The sequence below is a fragment of the Sinocyclocheilus rhinocerous genome, unplaced genomic scaffold, assembly GCF_001515625.1.
Source record: "Sinocyclocheilus rhinocerous isolate Xijiao unplaced genomic scaffold, SAMN03320098_v1.1 scaffold97, whole genome shotgun sequence".
Taxonomy (NCBI): domain Eukaryota; kingdom Metazoa; phylum Chordata; class Actinopteri; order Cypriniformes; family Cyprinidae; genus Sinocyclocheilus; species Sinocyclocheilus rhinocerous.
In genome coordinates, this window is record NW_015666183.1 from 1,362,246 (window position 1) to 1,386,450 (window position 24,205).

The following is a 24,205-nucleotide window of genomic DNA, read 5'->3' on the forward strand; positions in this document are numbered from 1 at the left end:
ACTCTCTAACCATTAGGCCACGACTTCCCCAAGGAAATGCGTTGGCCGGGAATCGAACCCGGGTCAACTGCTTGGAAGGCAGCTATGCTCACCACTATACCACCAACGCAAAAAAGCATTATCTCTTTGTTTTTTACTTATAAAACCTTAAAAGGTAAAGAAAAGTAACTTTTCCACCAATACAATGCTTTTGTTTTTACCTTATTGCAGTATGGTAGCAAAATATATTTATACATTAAGCGTAAAGCATAAGACAGACAGACAGACAGACAGACTGAGAGACTGAGAGACAGATAGATAGATAGATAGATAGATTCTTACTGTACATAAATACTTATGGATAGTGTGACAGATAAATATTCCAAAAATACTAAAGGCTGAATACACTACATGACCTGAACAGATTTTTTAAAACGCTAGGATCATACACAGCAGACTTGGATGAAGTCGTTCCGATCACAACAAACTCACTCTGAAACATGAGAATTGTTGCTAGGAGATGCTTGACAAATGGAAACAATATGTGTTATAAAATCGTCTGAAAAAATTAAACATGTTTGATATCTTTCCGACTGGATGGAATCATAGTCTGAAGCTAAAAAAATCAGAGTCTGTGACCATCATACACAACACGATTTTCTATGGAATCTGTCAACACAAATCTGCAGACTGGCTCTGACTCTCGGCAACTAGCATCAACTTCTCCAGACAGTAATTTGGCGGAAAATCGGGGCAAAAATCATGTAGTGTATTCCAGAATTAAACAGTATATATATTGAATATGATCGAAATGGTCAATTTTCCAAAAAGAAAACAGATGTATTAAAAATATTAATAGTTTGAAAACATTTGTATAAATTCATATATAAGTGTATTAGTAGTAAGTGTATTCGTAGTCGTGTGATATCGACTGTGTGATTTCTGTTGCACTTGATAGTCAAACTTTCTTTGGCTTCCATTCTGAAGTGGCTGGATCCACCGCAGCATATGTCCCTCCTATCACCTGGTTTGTACGTTTCTCAGAGGTCTTTCTGGTGGCTCTGGGGAGGCCTGATTCAATGCCCGGCTATCTGCTCTGCATAAATAGCAACAAAGCCATTGTCATCTGCACCTTTTGGATTGCCTTTCCGAGCCTATTGAAACTGGCTGTCCCCTGAGACAATGCTCCAGTCATTGCCATCACCCTGCATTACCAATTGTTCGGTGCTTTCAGGAGAGTTGCCTGGCTAAATCCAGGAATGGATGGCAAAAAAGTGAACTGAGACCAGACAAACCTTGTTCCGTCAGGAAAAGATAATTCCTGAGGATTTAATAAACTGGACTGTACGTGGACTTTTTTTTTTAAACCCAAGTTTAAAGTTTTGTAGTGGAAATGAGAACTTAACAGTTTAGCAAGAGGAGTGTTTGCTGTTAGAGCAATGTGTTTGCAGGTCTGATAAGATTTATTTAGTGCATGCATTTAAAAAATTGTTGATGTTAAAGGAATAGTTCACCCAAAAATGAAAAATCTGTCATTAATTACTCACCCTCACGTCGTTCCAAACCTGTGAGACCTTCGTTCATCTTCGAAACACAAATTAAGATATTTTTGATGGAATCTGAGAGCTCTCTGACCCTCCCATAGACAGCAAGGATCCTTACATGATCAAGGCTCAGAAACGTAGCAAGGAGATCGTTAAAATAATCCATGTGACATCAGTGGTTCAACTGTAATTTAACGAAGCTATGAGAATACTTTTTGTGAAAAAAGAAAATACGGTATGTCATTTTAACAAGAAAACTATGTAATTTTAACGACATAGTATCTCGTTATTATTAGAAATTATATTAATGACATAACAATGTGTACATGGCAGCAATGCACACCATACTAAACAAGTTTCAAGAATAATGATTTTCTGATGATGTTTCTAAACCGATTTAACTGAACATTCATCCTATCTGCCATTGGTTGGACAAACAGATAGTCTCACCCCAAAGTCATGCCATTGGTTGAATCAGTGTTGCTGTGATTCTTAAGGTAGAGCCACAGTGTTTTTGCTTTTTGGGAAAATATGAATTACTACATTTGTAACTGGGATAGAACTTTAATAGAATGATAGAATTCTGAAGGATAGAATCTTAACATCTAAGCAAAATTACACATTTCATTTGTTTTAATAATTTTGCATGTTGTTGGGCCTTTGCAGTTTTTTTTGTAATATTTATGACAAATGCCAAATCTGGGTTGTGAGACAAAACCAGTTTAGAACCACTGATTACAAAACGGCACCATCTTTAACCCAGTGATTACTGTTTCTATTAGGCTTCTTGTCAGCTTGATCAGTTGACTGCCATATTGTTGTGACGTGCTCTACAAAGCGTGCACAATCCCTGTTTGCCAACTCAAAAGTTACTCACCCGACATCCTTTAGAATGGAATATTTACAAAACTGGAAAAAAGTGATGCCCTATAGTGTTTCTCCAGTTTTAAGCCTGTTTGGGAGATGCGATTGAGCCATCCAGCAGTGTGAAATCGTATCCGGTCCTGGTTCTGTAATCATTCTCTTAGACTCTTGTTAAATGGTTTACTTGCCACTTTTGGCGGCATTTGCTGAAGATAGCAAAGGCATAAAGACTGGCCTTGATCGGATTATATTATTATTTTCAATTTCAGTTTAATTTCAATTAACAAAATGTTTCTAATAGTTGTATTTTTAGTTATAGTAAACAAACAACGATAATAACCCTGAAATGAACCACAGATGACTTCCTGTAAAGCTCAAAAATGCTCAACATCCGGCACAGAAACTTTCCAGCTGAAGGTTGCGTGTGCATGCAGCATTTATCTGTGCAAGATGTTTCAGTTTACATTTCATGTTGTTGTGGGTTGACAGCTGTGACCATAGCAAGCCCTATTTCGCCTCTGTGTTTGAAAGAAGAAGAAATGTCTGCATTTTACTGGAGGTTTGGATGCTTGTTTATCACTTTTAAATACCATCATCTTTGCCGAAATCCCCTCTCAAAAGAACCTTTCACATGCTGGAATAAATTCAAATTAAAATTTAAATCCCTCTTTGCATTCCTTCAGCCTCTTTTAAAATAGCTGGCTCCTTTTAGAAAGCTGTTTATGTAGTGATCTCTTCATAATCCAGTTTGTTTCTCAACAGCAAAAAAAAAGAAGAAAAAAAAAAGAAACACTGAAATCGTATTATCAGTGTCTTGGAGAGATGATGCGAGAAGTCAGAGAGACTCTGTATCTGGTGGGGATGAGTTTTCAAAGTACTAAATCTGAGAAACGTTGCAAATGCTCTTTGATGGAGTACTTTGATGGAACACGTGCATTTGACTTGCAAATGCTAATAGTACATTGTATCGGCCCAACTCTGATGCATCTGATGCTTTTGTGGCATTGCTGCAACAACAACAACAACAAAAAAAAACGCGACAATGCCGAGCCTAAACAAACAGGCGAAATATATACCTGTACGCCGGATCTGAACTTGTGCCATTATGATTCAAACGATCTCGGCGTTCATCTTTTCAGTCTAGTTTTTTCCCGCATTAGGCTCCATTCTGTTTGGAAATACTGTCGAAGCGTATTTCAAACAAACAAATCAACACTGTCAGGAGCCCGACCTGTTTTTTCCCCGCTCTCTTCAGATGTATTCAGTTGGCTGTTGAAAGGACAAATAACATGGAAGACCTTATTAAGGTTTTCTTTGAACACGCTAGATTGGATTTATTGTTAGCGAACAAATTATAATTGTATCTCCTGAAAAGTTAGCAAAGATCTAAACAAAGGGAAATCAATGGCATAGGCCGATTAATCACACCAAGCGGGCTACTTGTGCCGAAGAAACTTACCTCATAATCAATGTCTTTGTTTTGCTCAAAGGGCATTTGCATGCTGATTCAGTGTGCCATATTGGATGCAATCAAAACATTGTCATCCACATTAATAAGAGGGTTATTTGGACTCTCAAGTATGCCACTGAATAGCACTGGCACGTTGTAGCGCTCCAGTATTAAAGACCAATCTCGACATGATAGAGAGACAGAGTTTCGGGCTTTTGACGTGTTCGTTTTAATATCACGGATGTATTGCGCATGTAAAATGCTGTACAATGCGTTTAAGACAGATTAACCTCTGCTATTCCGAAGTTGAGGAATCGGTAAAGAAAATCCCACAGTAAAGAAAATCTTATCCCATCCCACACAGTCAACATCAAAGTACACTCATTTACATGTGTTAATCCTTGACGTCCACTGTGCTCGCATACACTTGTCTTATTTATTTATTGGTTTAAATAGGTACGGAAGGTACCGTTGCAATGTGGAAAATGTGTTGTTAAAGTAATTAGATCATGCATATTGATGATCATATGATAACATTTGCAGAAACTTGTTCTGAATCCTAGTGTGCTGACTACCCAGATTGCGTTTTGACTCACGGGATGTTCAATTAAGGAAATAAATCATGCTGCCTTCTAAGATATCTCATGTTTGGTTTATGGAGAAGGCAATCCCATAATGCATTGTTAGAAACTTGGATTGTGGACAAAGTGAGAGAAATACTGATTATATAGTGTATAAAGTCAATGTGTGCAGTTGTTAAGCAGAAATTTGGTAATATTTTACGTGAAGCCTCTAAATATACTTTAGTGTTAGTAATAATAATAATTTGTTTAAATCAGCATATTAGAATGATTTCTGAAGGATCTTGAAGGACACTGAAGACTGGAGTAATGATGCTGAAAATTCTGCATTGCATCACAATAATGTATGATCTTCTGAATAATTTTAACCACAGTAAGAATAAATTATAATACTTATCTATTCATTTTTACACCTTTGTAAAGTATAATGCATTAAAGCATGACAAACAACCAATTTCAGATGTAAACCGCAAATATTATAATGCATTTTTACTTTAATTATTTATTTAAAAAAAACGTCTGAATGCGTTACAACATTATGAATAGCTTCATAATGCATTATACATAAAGGCTTTAAGTAAAGTGTTACCTGATCTGAACCTTTAAAATGACTTTTATTGTATGCCTAGTCAAGTTGATTCATTCATGATAAAAAGTAATTTTATTTTTTTATGTTAACACAACATATTTTTAGTTTGCTTGTTTTTTGCAGTGTTATAATATAATTAATATAATATAATTAATATAATATATCCTTTCTGAATGAAAACTGTTCTTTTCTGGTTTTGTAACAGAACTACAGATCATGATCATGAAATTATGATTCATTGTATGACAAGTCTTAATCGATTAGCTTTTCCAAAAATACATTTTTCTTTCAGAGCACCATAACAGTTGTCCATATGACTTGTATTCTAATTCTTCTGATGCTTTACTCATAGTTTTATGTGAGAAACTGACTGAAATTTATGTTGTTATTCACTGATCATCTTTTCATGCATATTAAAAAATAAAAATTCTCCTTTTGTGTTACATTCACAGAAGAAACTAAGTCCATCCGTGTTTGGAAACAACATAAGGGTGAGTAAATAATGACAGTTTTAATTTTTGGGTGAAGTGTTCCTTTATTTTTCCATGATGTTGGTTATTTTGCACAGAAGGGTCACGCAATGGAGTGATCCTGCATTGCATCTAGACTGACTTTGGATTTGTGTTACCCAAATATGAGCACACATCTGCTATTCTGCCCACAGGTCCATGGAGGCACCGGAAGGCATAGATAATCACTTCAGGCGATGCTGGAGACCACCTTGTTAACAAGAACTACAGCAGCACACCGCATACTTCCCTGGAGGACTTTATGGTTGTTGCATCTGTGAGTCCTATAGTTTCCAAACCTTATAGATTCCAAGAGGCAAACCTCGAATCCAAAACGCAGGAGTCGGTGTCATTGACATTTTCACAGACATCCGCTGATCTGTGAATCATTTTAATCTGATCAAGCTGTTCTCCAGCTATTGGTTGGCATCCTATAATTAGACGCTCTTGCTTTGATTGAGAGAGCAGACATGGACAGGTGAGTCTCTCTCACAGGTGTTTTTAAACCATTTGACACACTATCAGTGGACACAGATGGAGTCCATTCCACTTATTATGCGCCTTGTTAAGACAATTTGCTGCACCTGAGCTATAGTGGAGTTTGTCATGACAATGGCGCTGAGCGTGCTACAGTTCTTTTTAGGCTTTTATAATTCACCCAAAATCAAAATTCTGTCATTATTTACTTAGTCTCTTGTTGTTATAAAACTCAACTTTGTTTCTTGCGTAGTACTCAAAAGGACAAATTTTGATGAATGTTCACACTGCTCATGCAATCAAAATGGACAAAAGCGCACCATAAAATTAGTCAATTAGTCCATAAAACCTGGGCTGTAGATCAAGGGTTTTCAAACTGGGGTTCGGGGCCCCCGGGGGCCTCAAGACTGTTTGGAAATATTTTTTTTAGGGCTTGGAATCTGAGCTAGAATGGTTATACAAATATTTATTTGGAATTTAATTAAAAGTAGTTTTCTTCAGGTTTATACATCTGACTTTAATAGTGGCTACAAAAAAGATAAACTACCGTTCAAAAGTCATTAAAATTATTTAAATATTTTTGAAAGAAGTTACACTCACCAAGGCTGAATTTATTTGCTTAAAAATATTATTAAATATTTTTAATAATTTAAAATTATTTTTCTATTTGAATATTTTTAAAACGTAATTTATTCCTGTGATGCAAAGCTGAATTTTCAGCATCATTACTCCAGTCTTCAGTGTCACATGATCCTTCAGAAATCATTGTAATTTGCCGATTTGCTTATAATTATCAATGTTGAAAACAGCTGTGCTGCTTAATATTTTAATTTAATTTATTTATGTAATTTATTAATTTGTTTTTAAAACCATGATACATTTTTTTCAGGATTCTTTGATGAATAGAAAATTTAAAAGTACAGCATTTATTTGAAATAGAATCTTTTATAACATTATAAATGTATTTACAGACACTTTTGATCAATTTGATGTGTCTTTGCTGAATAGAAGTATACATTTCTTCAAAAAAAAAAAAAAAAAAAATAATATATATATATATTACTGACCTTAAAGAGTGTTTTATTACAAAGTCAATATTTTCCAGATAATATTTTTTATTAGATTTGCTTTGGCTTCATTACAGCAACAATATAAAAGCAAATGATTTTATTTTGCAAACAATGTCTTTATAATATCAAGCCTTTTTCACACTACATAAACTGGTCTTTATAAATAATAAATATGTAAAGCTGTGGTAATGTTATTTAAGAATGCAGTTAAATATCCTCTCTTTTTTTTTCCTTTTAAGGGGATCATTATTTGAGGGTCCTTGACATCAACTTTTAATAATCCCAGATCTATATTCCAAATCTTTTGAAACCACATGATAGCTGTTGTTTGGAACAGATCAAAATGTAAAGGTTTATTGACTAAAAATCTAAAGATCCCTTCACTGTAGCGCTCTTACATTTGTGTATGCGAGTATATTTGTTCATCAAATGTAGGTTTGACATATATTATGACATTGGTTCTCACATGTCTTGTAGCCAATCACACAACACACGAAATATGAATATGTCTGATTTACTTTTGGTGGACGTAAAGTGAAGATTTTCACTGAACAGTTTCATCTATTTCTTAAACAAAGCTATTATGTGACTTTAAGAGATTTGTAATACAGTGCACAAGTCATATACTACTTCTATGCTGCAGCTGTGTCCTTTTTTGACACTTGGTTACTATATGCTTCGGCTGTATGTTTACAAAGCAGAGTGAACGTCCTGCATGACATCTCCTATTGTTTTCCACACAAGAAAGAAACTCACACTGTTTCTCTCTGTTTCAAACAACACGAGTGTGAGTAAATAACATCATTTTCAGTTTTTGTGAACTATTAGGTGCTAATAGCCTACAAGAAATACATGCACATCATTGTCACATTTTTTCCCCAGCACATTGGATTCGTGCGCCGTAACTGAGCTCTCAAAATGTTTGGAACGGTCTTTAAAATACTGCAGCAAATGTGGCACTGTAAGCATTTCTGTCTAAAGTATAGAGTTATTTGTCATAGCGCGTGTAGGATTGACTAAGGCACATAAACAACAGGGTCCAGATGCATTTAACTTTGCTTACATAATTGGCGGACTAATGCAAAAAGCTTTTAGACATTATGTGTGACCTAGTGTGATACTTTTATAAACGCAATCAAACATTTTCTCCAAACATGCAGTGTACTTTGAAAAACGCAGACCTTTGTGTGACATGTCATTTCATTTCGCCCACTTTAGCTCTAATTTTCCCTCTAATATAGACCTATTGTGGCATGTGTGCGTTTATTTTTTTATAAAACCCCAAATCAGACACCCAGAATGCACTTTTATTCACTTCCTGATGCACCGCACATCCTCGATGGAAAAGCATGATTAATATTCTACTTTCAACAACACAATATTCAAGTGCAAGGATTTCCTTCCTATCCACTGATTCATCAAGACTGTTGTAACAAACTTGATCCCTTTTAAAACTTATTTATGTGTCGTGTTCTTTTCTTTCACCCAGCTGTCTCGGCGAATTACGAGAGATCAGCGACGTCTTGACCGGAATCAGATTGCACAGTCTTTGGATCTCCAAGACTAAATAAGACGCTTGTAGCGACAACTCCTCACTTGTGTCGCGGGAGATTACGGAAGAAAGAAACATGTCGTTTTATGTCGCAAGTGCGTCCAATCTGTCCTCTCTCGCACATATAGAAGTGACAAACCTCCCGAAAGCAGTTGCGGAATTAGACTTTCAAATGAAATCTACAAGAAGATCAACCGCCAAACCTTTTGTAATGACTTGCCCTTCTGTCTCTGTTCCTCAAAATTCACGCTCGGCTGATGAAAAACTCGCCGGACATTGTGCTTGCGCCTTATCCTCGGGAGAAAAGAACAAAACAGATATGAGCTTTCGCCGAACCCAGGGAAAGGGGGGTTTGAAGGGGTCTTGGCAAGGACACGCACGCACACATGCGGAGACACATCAGATGGCAGCATCTTGTGGGCCCCTCGTGCGTTTTCACTCATTTTGAGCACTTGGCTATGGGCGTCCCCCCCTCAAACCCTCTCCTCGCCCTCCAGAAGTGTGGCGCTCTTTGTCATTGTAATCCGGCCTGTGTTTGTTAAAGGCTCACTCGCTGTTTGCTCTCGCTGATGGGTGTACGTTTGCGCGCGCGTGTGTGTTTGCAAAAGTCAGCCGGCTCAAGGAGTGCCGTGACATCATTGCCGCCGGGGGTTTTTTTTGTCACACCCTGTAAACGCCATGTCCTCCAGACGGGCCCCCCTCACCCAACCTTTCCCAAAAGTGACAGTCTATAGGGAGGAATTACACCTCATCACTCCCGTAATTACTAGTCCTGCTTCTCTAAGTCACCAAACAACATCAAATCCACAGAAGGGGTCATTCTACAAAACGGCTGCCATTTGTGTGTCTCGTGTACATGATTTAGCAGATAGCTAACTAAAGCTTTACTATGTGTTAATACAGACGTTTTCATAAACGTATACATGTAGCAAAAATCCAGTAACTTTTTTTTTATTGTTATTTTTTTTCTTTTTTGGTCAGATGTGGCCTGCCCCACATCCTTAATATTTAATATTTATAAAATGTTTCACATTTTGGTGAATACAGTTTATTTTTAGATTTTAGATAATTATTTAAAAGATTTTTGTCCATTTTTGAAGTGATGAACTCCTCCGGAAATTTCAAAAGCTACCGGCTCCAGCGCTAGAGCATCAGCCGAGCAGGGACCACAGATTCCGCAGCTAACTTTCAGCATCAGTCAAGTAGGTTGGTGTTCTGCTTGTTTTTTGATGTGACAGTAGCTGTAGCCGTCTGTGGTCGGTGTTTGGGTAGCAAATCGAGCTGTTTGTGTTTGAACTGAGAGGATGCGTTGCTGTGACAGTGCAAAAAAAAAAGTTTGGAATGAGAATTAGAATTTAGAATGTTCATTGTAACAATTTACTTCATGTTTAATTTATTATTTTATAAATATATATATATATTTTTTTAAATATATATTTTTAAAATTATATTTTTCCCATTTCTAAAATTTTATTTTTATTTATTTTGTACTTATTTTTTATCGTTCACCAAAAGCGACTTTTTTTCAAGACCTATCTAGGATCCATAGAGCACGAGGGCAGATTAGACAGCTCAAACTGTGTATTTGAAGAAGAATGACCTATTTTTTAATCACACAGATAACTGTAGATGTTGTCTACCTAAATTAAAGCCCCTGTGCGGGTGCCGGAGGGTTTAAGCGAGTCTTAGACGTGTTAGCATTGTGTGTTAGCACAAAGCTCGGGCTTTCGGTACAACAGCTGAGCACACACAGCCCTTCCTGTCTTTCATCTCAAACTTTCAGGCTTTAGGCTGCGTTAGCGCTGCCTTCAATCTGCCGTGTTTAGGTCGCACGCCGTTTGGTTTCTGTTTAGTTTCGCACTTGCAACCTGAAAAGCAAGCTCAGGTCTGTGTTTATGTGGAGTCACGGATAAAACGGACTTTATGGTTGTGTTTTATATTGTAGACGAGCTGAAACTTTGACTTGCTAAAACAGAGGATTCTGTACGTGTGCATGAGGATCTTAGAAATTAGTAACATAGAAGCAGATGACATTATGACACAATCTCTACTGAGATGTCATTGCAAACTGAACTGAATGGCATTTTATGAACCAGTTATTTTAGTACACTTAAGTTCGCATGTGAGCTGAATTTTCCAAAGTAGAAATTTGAGTCATTGCCATGTCAACAGGTTATTTTTATTGATATTTTTGGTTGTTGTTGATGAACACATTCAGTACAAGTACCTGGATTTTTTTTTTCCAGGCCCCCCTCCAAAAACAAATCTATTAAATAGCATCATCCTTTTAGTTCAGTAAATGTAGAGATTTAGACAATTAATAATTATATTATCCCACTCTGGTTAGTATATCGATTTATATGTATTGTTTTTACTAACATCTTAATAAAATAATATTTCATAAGTACACCTGTTATGAAAATACTATGTTAGTATTTTGTTAATTTAACAGAACATTTACTAACTACTCTGTTTTATCAAAAAGTACAGTAGTTGTGTCTGTTTCAAGTCAAAATCTCCTTGTACACATCTTAAAATTCAGCACTTTGAGATATTTCTGTGATAAAGTAAAATTCCCTTATAAAAACAAGTCCAGATTATGTATTTCTCATCATTTTGTTTTGTTGTTCGCCGCTGCCAAGTAAAAGTCAACAGAATTGCGTGTCACCTAAGCAAACTGAAGGATGTTTTATACTCCTCTGTCACGTTTCATTCAAATTATGTCAGGATTGGAGTTGCATTACAGGAGCGCAACAGTTTCATCCTGTGGTGTAATGAGAGTTTAGGGAACTGTCCATGGTGCTGCTCTGCAAAATGAGTGCTGAACAGACTCTCTTCCTCAGAAACACTGGCCTCTGCTTTACTGAAGGTCATCCGAGTTCGGCTTTAACCTTCATGACCTTTTAACCTGCTGGTTTACACCCATTCAGCAGGGTAAAACTACAAGTATAACACAAATTAAAGCAAAACATCGACACGCTGCCATTTTGGCTCAATAAATCAAGTCACGCCACCAAAACGTTCACGTCGTAATTGTGTATCCGTGTAACATCTTGTTACCTGTTTTTTTTTCTCCTCAACCCCTTCCACAAAGCCATCCATGCACAAACTTCACTTGGTTAATCCAAGCAAATGAATTTTGTGGGTTTAATTCAACAAGGTTTTAAAAATGTTCCATCTGCTGTGGAGCAGCTGGTGATAGACTGAATGTAATTAATTACTTAACTTTTGAACAGTAGTCCAGGAAAACAGAGCTCCGTGTGTGTGTGACTGTGTGTGTTGGAGAAATGCAAGTGAAATCAAGAGCATGGCAGGAAGATTACACACAATAGAGCGACGTTTGATTTCTAGCGGCGAGCGTTTGATGCGATGACTCCGGAATTATATTCGCAATTAACCGAAAACGTGTAAATGGAAACAAAAGGCGCCGAATACTCTCCATCTGATTGGCTTTAAGAGATTCAAGCGACCCATCAAATGTTCCTCTGAGCAGATATCTTTCATATAACAGATCGAATGCGATTTGAAAAACATCCAGTGCAAAAATAGAAGTAAATCGAAGTAAAGCACGAAAAGGCAGCGAGCCACGTTGTGTAATTAAAATTACATGGGCCTTTTTGACACTTTTTTTTTCCCGCTGAATATATTTCAGCATCTACGTTGATAGCAGTGTTACCTCATTGGCTGCGAGTGTGTTTGTTGGCCTAACTATAAAGGATCTGCCTGCACCCTTGTGGGCTGGGAAGAATTAGGATTTATGAATTTATTTCCTCTGTTGTATTGTTTAAACAGCTTTGGTTCAGTTTTGATCCTTTCCTATGCCTTTGAGGCTGTTCCATGGTGTCAGCTGTTGACTGATAGTAAAAGAACTGCCGCACAGTATGAATGAAAGAGAAGTAGCGGTTGGTAAACACTGATAAGGGATAAATAGAAAGCGGTCAGGCAGAGATAGTTCAGTGGGAGCCCAGATTGTGTGCGGTCTGGTAAAATGAGATTCTAAGCCTGTCCTTTTTTATTCTTCCACCCCCCCACCCCCTCTTTTAACCACACCATCCACCACCCCTTCACAACACACACACCATCCAGCACCCCTCCGGATTGCGTTTGTCTGGAAAATCTCCAGTGACCTCGCTCGGCAAGTCCTGGGCTTTAGAAAGCTTTTTTTTTTTTTATGGTATATGTGTGTGTGTGTGCATCTCTGTTTGTTTTGTCGACTGACATGGGTCAAGTTAGCCAATAGACATGTCCCTGCTGATTATGGACAGCTGCCACTGGTGTGAGTCCCACCTTAATGCATTTTACATGGAATTATGAGCAGAAAGACAATATGGAGTCAGAAGGACACAGCAGCCTGTGCAACCTGACTAAACATCGCTCTGATTGTAGGATATTTCTGGTGATATTGGCAATGCACTCCATCTCTTTATCATTTATCAAAACTCGGGAGTAAATAAAGTAATAATAATAAAAAATGTTTAACATTTTTTAGTTGTGGTCACGGTAGAAATATTAAGGGAATCAATTTAAATAATTTCATTAATAGTTTGCGGTGTTATATATTGACATTGCTTTGATTGTAAAATATGTTTATTTTTGTTTGTTGGCACTCTTTATTATTTTTTTTCTCTTAAACTGGAGAAATTGAAGTAATAATAATAATAATAAAAAAATCTGTTTTTAGTTACGTTCGCTACAATCAAATAATAATATGTACTTAATATATATTATATAATAATGCTATTTCTTATTGCTAATTTTCATCAATAGCTTGCTATGGTTTAGCTATTAATGTGTTATAATTATATCACTTTGATTTTAAAACACATTTCTTTTTGTTTTGAAGAGGGATATTGGCACTCTATCTTTTTTTCCTAAAACTTTAAAGTAATTGAAGAATAAAAATGTTTTACAATTTTTTAGTTATGGTCACAGTAAAAAAAATGATGGCAACAAAAAAACTGAAAGAATACTATATAAGCTTTCATTTTTTATTAATAGTTTGCTATACTTTATCCATTCATGTTTTTTATTTACTTCACTTTGATTAAAAAAACAAAGATTTATTTTTGTTTTGAATTGATATTTAAAAAACACTGTCTTTCGATAAAAAACAAAATACAAAATTCATATTTTTTAGTCATGGTAGATATTAAAGAAATGAAAATGCATAATATTTTTTTTTACATATTTTAATATTTAATTAATAGTTTAATGTGCTTTATTTACTCCTTTTATATTTAGAATTTTAACACATTTTTATTTATATTTTAATAGCATGTTTATATATTACTTGTATTCATGCTAATTTTACACTTTGCATATTTATTCAAATGGTGCATCTTTTGGAACATTACTGAAATTGAAATAACATTAATTGCATTTACTATATTCATTTATTAGATTATGGCTGAATATTTTAGGACCCAAAGTGATGTTTTATTCAAGTTCATATATGAAAGCATTCTCTCCTTTATTTATTAATTTATTATGTGACCTTTGCTGGAACACCCCTGAACCGTTTTTTCTTTTCCAATCCATCTTTTATGAGATTAGACAGACCTTCATAAGTTATACCTTGAGGGTCACCATGTGGTATATTTATACTGAAAATAGTTCAGCCCATTGTGCGTCGCTGCCTAATGAGATTGGTCGTTAAATGAATGACACAAAGGCTGAAGGGGGGCAAACGGGGGGATAGAGACCCAAAGCACTCTCGCCACGCGACACAACAGCAAGACACGGCGTAACCCCGACCCCACCTCCTCTGCTCTCCACTAACAACACCTTTCATGTCGCTGTGAAAAGCTAGCGTGGACGTGGTAAGTCAGGTGGTCCTTCACTGCCCTGCTGACCGTGTTTGTGTCCGTCTGCGCGTCTGTGTTTGTTAAGAGAGAGAGAGAGGGAGAAGCAGAGAGGTGGGTAGAGGGTGAGAAAGATACTTGGCTGGATGGAGGGTTTGATCTGTGAAATGCATCAAGACAAGTGCAGTGCTTTTTGTAAGCTGTCATTTCCAGGGTCGTGTTTGAGAGGGGTGATGTTTCAGAGTCAGAGTTGAGACACTCTTCTTTGGATTAAACTCTTCACTGTAATTAATGCATTGTTTGTCTTTCCTTATGTACTCTTTACTTTTGTGTTCGCAATGCAGTTCCCTAAATTTCACTGTGAGGCTCGTGCATTTGAGGAGTTGTTTAGTTATGTATTGGGAAGCGTGGCGTTTTGATAATGGCATATGTGAAAACTTAAGTAGGTTCTTCCAAAGATGCAGATTAAGAGCTTGTGTTTGCTGATTTTGTGGACTTCATGCTACACGGTTAACTGATTGTTTCAGGACTGTTGAATCAGAGGATGCTAACTGATGTTTCGGTTTTTCTCAAAGTTTTATTCAGCACAGTTGCTTTTAAATGAATGTGGAAAGTAAAAAAAAAATGCCTAAAAACATTGAATTTATGTTTCATGCTTGAAAACTTTTTCTTTTTTTCTTTCTCTCTATTTTTTTTTTAATTGCGTCATTTGGTTATTTTGAATGTATATTCTTTTTATAATATAAAATAGTGATTTTGGTTTCGCATGAATTTGGAATAACATTTTAAAATATCATAAATGCATCAATAATATTTATAAATACATTAAATTAAAATAACGAAATAAAATAAATATTAAATATTTTTTTATATATTTTATATTATTATTTTATGGCTAGTTATTTTTACAATGATTTGTTTGCTTCAGATATGATGCACACACAGTTTGTTTTTGGTGCAATTTAGTTATTTTGAATTTATATTTTATTATAATATAAAATATTGATTTTGGTTTCCCACAAATTTGCAATAAATTTAAAAATAGCAAAAATGCATAAATTATGTAAACTAAGATATTATAGTTTGCCACATGGCTAGTGTTTTATTTTTTTTGTGTGTGTGTGTGTGTGTGTGTGTGTGTGTGTGGTTCAGATGTGTTGCACTGCACACACCGTTTTATTTTTATTTATTTCTTTTACATTTTTGTCAATCTGATGAATGCAAATGTTCCCAGATAGTTTGAAATCTAGAGATTGAAATGACTTCAATTTACAAAGTAGTACTTTATCGAACATTTGGTCCTTTAAAAGATGCATATCTTTTTTCTCTCTCTCTCTCTGACTATGAGAAGATGGATTATAGTTTGCCACATGGCTAGTGTTTTATTTTTTTTGTGTGTGTGTGTGTGTGTGTGTGTGTGGTTCAGATGTGTTGCACTGCACACACCGTTTTATTTTTATTTATTTCTTTTACATTTTTGTCAATCTGATGAATGCAAATGTTCCCAGATAGTTTGAAATCTAGAGATTGAAATGACTTCAATTTACAAAGTAGTACTTTATCGAACATTTGGTCCTTTAAAAGATGCATATCTTTTTTCTCTCTCTCTCTCTGACTATGAGAAGATGGGTTAAGAGTGTTCAGAAGCCATCCTCTTTATTAAATCCTGGGGTTAAGTCAAATTTACATTTCTTTAAAGATTATTCATTTTATTGATGCACATAATCATGTTCAAGTTCCATCTGCTGGTCTGGGAAGCTTGTTTTAAACTCGTAATGTGCCCTTTTTTTGACCTTTTAAGTAGAAAATAGTGTGACCTCACTGTAGGGTCACAAATGAGTGCGTGTCTGCGAGTGTGTGTGTGTGTGTGTGTTTGCTTATAAATTCTCTTTGGGGACATTTTAGGATGTTTTCATTTGAGGAATTGAAATATCACACATAAAATATCTATAGAGAGAATTTTTTTTTCTTCTAAAAATGCTAATTTTTCTTATTGGTTTAGTCATTTATAATGAGCTTTATAAAGAAGTAGTGTGTGTGTGTGTGTGTGTGTGTGTGTGTGTGTGTGTTTGCTCTCTGTCTGTGTTGTTTTACACTTTTGCTTACACAAGTATTCTCGTTATTAGGATAAAATAAGGCAATTACGGAATTTTTTTGTGAGTTTATTTCCTACACTAGACATAATTTATTGTAAGCACCTTAAAAGCAAGTTGTAAAAACAAGTTTATGACGAGAGTGTGCAGGCATCTATTCTATTTATTAGAAGATTAGAGAATGAGACTTGATAAATCCATGATCCTGATCACTCAGCTCTTTTGGACATTTTAGTTAAATCAGAATTCCCCACTAGTCCTCTTTTTAATGCATAAAATACTTAGGCGCAACTCTTTCCAAACAAAGCTTACTCGGACTGGGAATTCCTATGCCAGAGGTAAATCCGAGTTAACATGGATTTAGACTGGCATGAGTTAAAGGACTAGAGTTTGTAATCCAGGTGGCCGGGGGATTTCGCCACACACTGGCAAAAATCACTTAAAACTCCCCGAACAGCCTGAGCTGCAGTCTTCCTGAAATGATGACAGCAAGCCGGAGATGTGCTGAAGCAGAGGTCCGTGCTGCTGCTGTTTGTTTAGATGCCAAAGAGGACGTTCCAGTGGGTTATAGACCGGCTCGTTTGGGTTTATATAGGGATTTGACATTGTTTGAGTCGAATATGTCGGTTTGTTCGACTAGGCTCGTGCGAACTAAGTGTCAGCTTGTGTTCTGCAGTGTTTCCTAACCTTTTTTGTCACATGTACCCTGATAACCTTATTAATGAGGCTCAAGTACCCTCATATACACGGCTTCTATGGTATTTATATTAACTTATGTTATTATATCTATAAATTAGCATTAATATTTAATATTAATGCTGAATATTTAGCATTAATAATTATCATTAATATGATTAAAGTTACTTTTAAACAACAAAAAAACTATTGTGGGAGAAAAATAGACTCAATAAGTAGTGTAAAACTTTACAGATTACACATTTTTGTCCTTATAAAGGAACTGAAATAATGACATTTACCACAATTCGTTGCCGTTTTAATTTATTAATATCTTTATAATTATTTTATTATCATTTATTATTTTATTTATTTGTTTTTAAATTGATACTATTATTATTATTAATATTAATTGTATTATTATTTATTATAAGTAGGACATATATTCTACTTTAAGGGTAAACTTTATAGATTACATTATACATTATTATTATTATTATATTTTTGTGCTTTTAAAGGAATTGAAATAATGACATTAATCGAAATGAGTTGTAGTTTTAATCTTTTAGTATTGCTTATTATTCTCGTCATTTATTTATTATTATTATTATAAGTAGCACATATATTCTGCTTCAAGTGTAAAACTGATTACATATTATGTTTTTGTCCTTATAAAGGAACTGAAATAATGCCAATAATCATAATTAGTTGTGGTTTTAATCTAATTATTATTATTAACAATTAATTTGTACATGTATTCTATTTAAGTGTAAAACTTTACTGATTACACATGAATAGTTTTTGTCCTTATAAAGGTATGACATTAATCATAATTAGTTGTTGTTTTAATATTATTACATTTGTATTATTTATTATTATCATTGTCATCATTTTTTATCATCAAGTTTCACAAAGCAAAATTTAAACGGCATCATTTCTTAGATTAGAAATCACTGGCATATATTTTGTTTTCGAAGTAATTTTTCCCTCAAATTTAAAATTTTGATGAAATCAATTTATGAGTGAATCTAAATTCGAAGTGTAATTCACCTCCACTTGCGTTGCCAGATTGTTTTGGGGTTCGATTTCATAATCAGAGCTCAACACTGTCAGCGGCCGCCAGTTTCCAAACATATGCCATGAAGGGCAACCTTTCCCTTTTCTCTCTCTCCGTCTCACCCCACCCCAGCTGGAACAAGTGAGCAAACAGGAGGGACAGTGTTTGTGGAGGATGAAGAAGCTATGGTGAAGTGGAGTTGTTTAATGACAGGAACAGCTGACTCATTAGGCAAGTGCAGTGAAAGGTAATTAACCCTGGGAAAAGTACAGCTGCCATGCGAGCTGTTCATTTCAATCTTATTAGGAATCAGGAGTTTAAAGGGTCTTCTCCTTTCAAATCCTGCCCATGATATACTCCCCGCCCCCCCCCCAAGGGCTCCAGAGCCTGGAGACCTGCCTTTTGTGCTCCAGGATTTAGCTAGAATGGTAGCCACGGCTTCACAAATTGCCGACCACCTGGTAGTACTCATGCGTCCTCTCTATTGAGATACCTTCCCGTCCTGAAACAATGGGCCGGATCAGTGTGCGCTGATAACGGAGGACGGGCGAGGAAGTTGTCCCTGCTAACACCTGGCCATCTCATTTTGGTTTCAGATGCCCTTTTATGCTTCCCTCAAACCATATTAAGGGAGGCGATATCTCAGCCTTTGAATGGAAGATGTAGAGACAATGCAATGCAATTGTTAGCATAAATAAATAGTGGCTATTTGCATTGCTCGGTAACTTTTCCAATATATATCTGTGTCCTAAAAGACTTTTAATAAACCTTAATGACTAAAAGTATCGCTTTCTGTTCAAATGGGACTTTAAAAGTGCTTCAGTAGAAAGGGAGAACTTCATATCCGACTTTAGCCATTATTTTAAAGCGCCTGACAACGTTATTTAGCTGTGTGTGTGTGTGTGTGTGTGTGTGTGTGAGACATTACTAAAAAGTAACAATGAGCTATTTTTTTTAAATTAGGTTTTAAAAATTCTTAATAGTAGTAGTAACAATAACATTATTAATAAGAAAATAATAATAATATCAAGCTAATATATATATCGTTTATTTAAATATTTATATAATTCATTTATGTGCTTGTTTATTTATTTATTTATTTATTGCAGATTCTGAACCTTATTATAAAAAAACTATTATAAAAACTGATATTTTTTATATGTTATGTATTTAATTTATTTATGTGATTTAAGTTTCTTTTTAAAATTATATTTTTTACTTCAAAATTTAGCTGCTATTTTCAAAGTAGAAAACTTGAATGCTATAGTGTGAAATATCTTTTTTCTGCATTATAATGAGTCATGATCTAAACTTGTCAACAGTCAAGTTGTATTTAGTCATTGGGATTCTTTTATCTATTTTTGTGCTCCTCTAAATGACTCTATAGTTTATTTGTGTATTTATGTTATTTGGTCACTTTTGCAGAATTGTTTGCACGAGCTTTAACTCTGAGTCTCTGCGAATGCCCGTTTTCATCGCAAACAACCATTTTTTTTATCATCTGCGTTTGCTGGCAGATTTCTCCTAGAATAATTTATCAGATGAGAAATGCTCTAAACAGTTGGCTATGATGACGTAAAACTGAATAAGCTATATTTTAATTTTCTGTTTCAGAAATAGCAGTTAAAATATTTAGAAAAAAAGCTGAAAACACCAAATTAAATACATAATATGTAAAATATTAAAAGTATATGTTTACATCTATTATATATATATATATATATATATATATATAAGCTAATTCTAATAGTAGTAGTAACAATAACATTATTAATAAGAAAATAATAATAATATCAAGCTAATATATATATCGTTTATTTAAATATTTATATAATTCATTTATGTGCTTGTTTATTTATTTATTTATTTATTGCAGATTCTGAACCTTATTATAAAAAAACTATTATAAAAACTGATATTTTTTATATGTTATGTATTTAATTTATTTATGTGATTTAAGTTTCTTTTTAAAATTATATTTTTTACTTCAAAATTTAGCTGCTATTTTCAAAGTAGAAAACTTGAATGCTATAGTGTGAAATATCTTTTTTCTGCATTATAATGAGTCATGATCTAAACTTGTCAACAGTCAAGTTGTATTTAGTCATTGGGAGTCTTTTATCTATTTTTGTGCTCCTCTAAATGACTCTATAGTTTATTTGTGTATTTATGTTATTTGGTCACTTTTGCAGAATTGTTTGCACGAGCTTTAACTCTGAGTCTCTGCGAATGCCCGTTTTCATCGCAAACAACCATTTTTTTTATCATCTGCGTTTGCTGGCAGATTTCTCCTAGAATAATTTATCAGATGAGAAATGCTCTAAACAGTTGGAAACAAGTGTATCTTTGAAGTTACTCCCACATTAGACCTAGGGACAGATGATGCACTTTAAGGTAATTATACTGAAACTAATTATGCTTGCCCTAGAAAGAAAACATAGCCTCATATTCCAGGAGCTAACAGAAGCTAAAATAGCAGATTTCACAGTTTAAAGTCTCTGGCATGAACTACACGGAGACTGATATCTCGCGTTTACACACACACCGCCCCTTTTAATCTGGAGCGCCTCTTTTCTTCCCATCTTTCCGTCTTTGTTTTTATGCAGAAGGCCTAAATGGTGAGCTTTTTATCACTGTGAATATTTATACGTGTTTTTTTTTTTTAGATTCGATCAGTCTTATTTTGACCGAATCTTTGAGGTGCATTTAATTAATTTTCACTAATAATACGTAATGGATTGTACTCAACTCCACCCAATTTGTTTGTTTCACACCCCCGCTCGCTTTTTATTTCAAAGAGCGTGTAAACAAAACCCCCAACCGCCTTTTCCGATTCGCAATTATTTTCTTCCTTTCTTCTTCTTTTCCCCCTTTTTTCGGTTACAGTAAGACATTCAGCGCAGGGGGAAAATGAAAGTAAAACGCCACTATCTCTCGCTTTGCGCTTTATTACGCCGCAACAGAAAAACACTTAGCATGTAAAATGAATGTGGAAATTATTCCTGGGGTAAACTATAAACACACAAGTTACCCCTCCCGCCCCCCACCACCATCCTCCTAGATCAGAGTGTAATTGCCAGTAATCAGGTCTGTTTGCAGCTGATAAAACCTCTCTGAATGCGTGGAACCCTCTTTGTATGATGACTCAATTACGCCCGAAGTGGCTCATCAAACCTGGACCATCAGCAGCTTTAATAAATAAGGAGGCACAAACTTGCTGCAGGCGCATTGTGATTCCATTCATTCCATAATTAAATCCATTCCTGGCTTAACCCTTTTCCAGCCAGACGCTACAGACAAACAAAAAGCGGGAGGGAGAGAGATAGAAAGAGAGCGGGTGACCTTGCAGTGAGACCCTGTGTCTTCATAACTCTCTTTATGCACGATACGAGCACAGACAGGTGATATGGAGAGAGAGAGGAGAGAGGAGAAGAAAACAGGGAAAGGTGATTGGAAGGAGAGAGAGAGGGCGAGAGGGAGGTGTCTGGGTGGAGATAGAGCTGGAGGTCTTTATTTATTCATTGTTTAGTGCCACATAGTGCTTATTCCATAATTACACTGAAAGTACAATCTAATCATAACAGTCATTCAGGAAGGACAAGGGCACTGAGTGCGCTTCCAATGTTTGCTATGCTTATTTCTCTCTGATTTTTCACCCTCTATCGTTTCACAAAGTCTAGATGCAAAGAAAAATCTTAATGCAAGTGAAAGAGGACTTTTAATAATAATAAAAAAAGGCATGCATGTTTAATAAAAACTTGCATGAAAGGTTTAAAGGCATATTCTGGACTAGGCAATTTATTTCTGAATTAAATGCACATTAAATACAATATAAATCTTTTTTATTACGAAAAAAAAAAAGTGTGGAAGTCTATGGGAGAACTGTTATAAGCCATGGTTATTATTATTCAAAATAAATACATTTTGTTACTCGCAATAAAATAAACATTATTAGAAATGACATAAAATATATATTTTTTAAAAGTTAAAAACTTATTTTATTTTACATTGTTCATTTTCATTTAGTTGAACTTGATACTAAAATAACTAAAAATTAAATAAATATTAATAAAAGCTATATAGATATACTAAAAAAAACTAGTACAAATAAAAATTAAAAACTTAAATACTAAAACATTAACTTGAATTAAGAAAACGGAAAATATAAAAAATCAAAAACAAATTCAAATATTAATAAAACATATTATAGTACCTTAATGATACTAATATGAGACTTTTTTTATTTTTGTTTTATTTGTAACCATCAGTTTCTAACATTTAACCACAGAATTCGTTTTTTACTGCTATTATTTGCAATAATTTGTATCCCTTTTTTGTATCCACATCCTCAAGTCTAACATCCCAAAAAAGAATAGTGTTTGATATATCTAAAAATCCGTCAATGACACTCATCTGGTTACTAATAACCTAAAATGAATTCGAATACTTAAAATAAATATAATTCTTGGTGAAATATACGTTAAAACTCAACTTGTGTTTAAGCTTGTACGCTCGCCCCATAGACTTTAATTGTAAGTGCGTAACTGTCAATGCATGATTTGTTTGTTCTAATCAACAGGATACCGCAAGTATTGTCTCCAAACTTGTAATTTAACCCATTTCTGCGCATGCCGTTATAAAGATAAAGATGATTTGAGGTTTGATTACTAGCAGTCATCCTTTGAGCAGTTAAATCAGATGAGCTGTGATGCAGTGATGATAACAAACGTAATTACCATATGCATTGTGCACTTGTCTGTTTGTTTGTCTTATTTTGGTGATGCTAGCATTCATGTGATAAAGAGTAGAAATGCTCTGTCTTAATCATAGCGTGTGTGCGTTTTTGTTTTGACCACAAAATGCCATTCATTTTTTCTACTAAGGAATTGCGCATGTTAACACTAATCTTCTTTGTACGTGTGTTTTTAAGGGTCGCCGTGTCGTTTATTTGAAACGAATCCTGCCCATTGATGCTCAGAGGCTGTAAAGTGCAACTCTCGTTCGGCTCAGACGGGGCTTTGAGAAAAAGAGCAGATGGGTTAGGGCAAAGAGCACCGGCCGCATACACACACGCAGACATGCGCACGCCGAATCAGGAAGCGCTTTCTCCTTAGAGACCGCGAGGCCATGCACATTAGCGGCCCGGCCCTCAGAGGGACGCTGGCTGCGTGCAGAAGGGGCTGAGAGAAACCCCCTTATAATGATTCAGCAGATGATGGGCCGTCTTTCTTCTTATGCTAATGAGGGGGCCCCTCCTCGTCCCCGGTGGTGGGGGGCAAAAGATGCTGGGAGTTTTTAGCCATAATTAACACAAAGCTCTCTCTTTCTCTCCCTCAAAGCCAACAGGCATGAATGGCTCACCAATAGCAGAGCTCAGGCGTTGTGTAGCGCAGCGTTTAAATTGTCCCGATGCGCGCAATCACACAAAACTCTTCCCGGATTAACCATATTAATTACACACGAGCTATTTGATTTCTGTCAAGCAATCAATTTGCATCTTGTTAAGAAAGCCACATGAGGTCTTGTCTGATAATTCGCTCCCAGGTTTCTCCACGGCACCGTTTGAAATGTTCACCGTTAGTGTTTCTATCCGAACAACTTCTAAATGTACACTGTAAAAAATTATTGTGATTTTAACAGTAAAAGACTGTAAAAATGCTACAGTAAAAACCTGTTAACTGGTTAACAGTAAGTTTCCATACTATATTCGGTAAATAAATGTAATTACATTTAATGTAATTTTACAGTAAAATACTGTTAAAAATACGGTTTTTGGAAGTAAAAGAAAAAGTCATTGTATAATTTACAGTGACAAACTGTAAATCGACACTCCCAGAATTCCCTGCATGACACTTCATATTTGATGTTTTTTTGTTGAAATAACATGTTTCTTCTTAGTTTTTTCTTATTAGTTGTGTACATTAGCATTTAATCTTACATCTAATGTTGTTAAATTAATGTTTA

General features: G+C 35.1%; 1 non-coding gene across 1 annotated transcript; it reads right to left on the bottom strand.

Annotated features, from left to right (window-relative positions):
- Positions 1 to 37: 37 nt before the first annotated feature.
- trnag-ucc (transfer RNA glycine (anticodon UCC)) lies at positions 38 to 109 on the bottom strand. Its single transcript has one exon. It is a non-coding gene; the product is annotated as a tRNA-Gly (tRNA).
- Between the last annotated feature and the right edge of the window lie 24,096 nt (positions 110 to 24,205).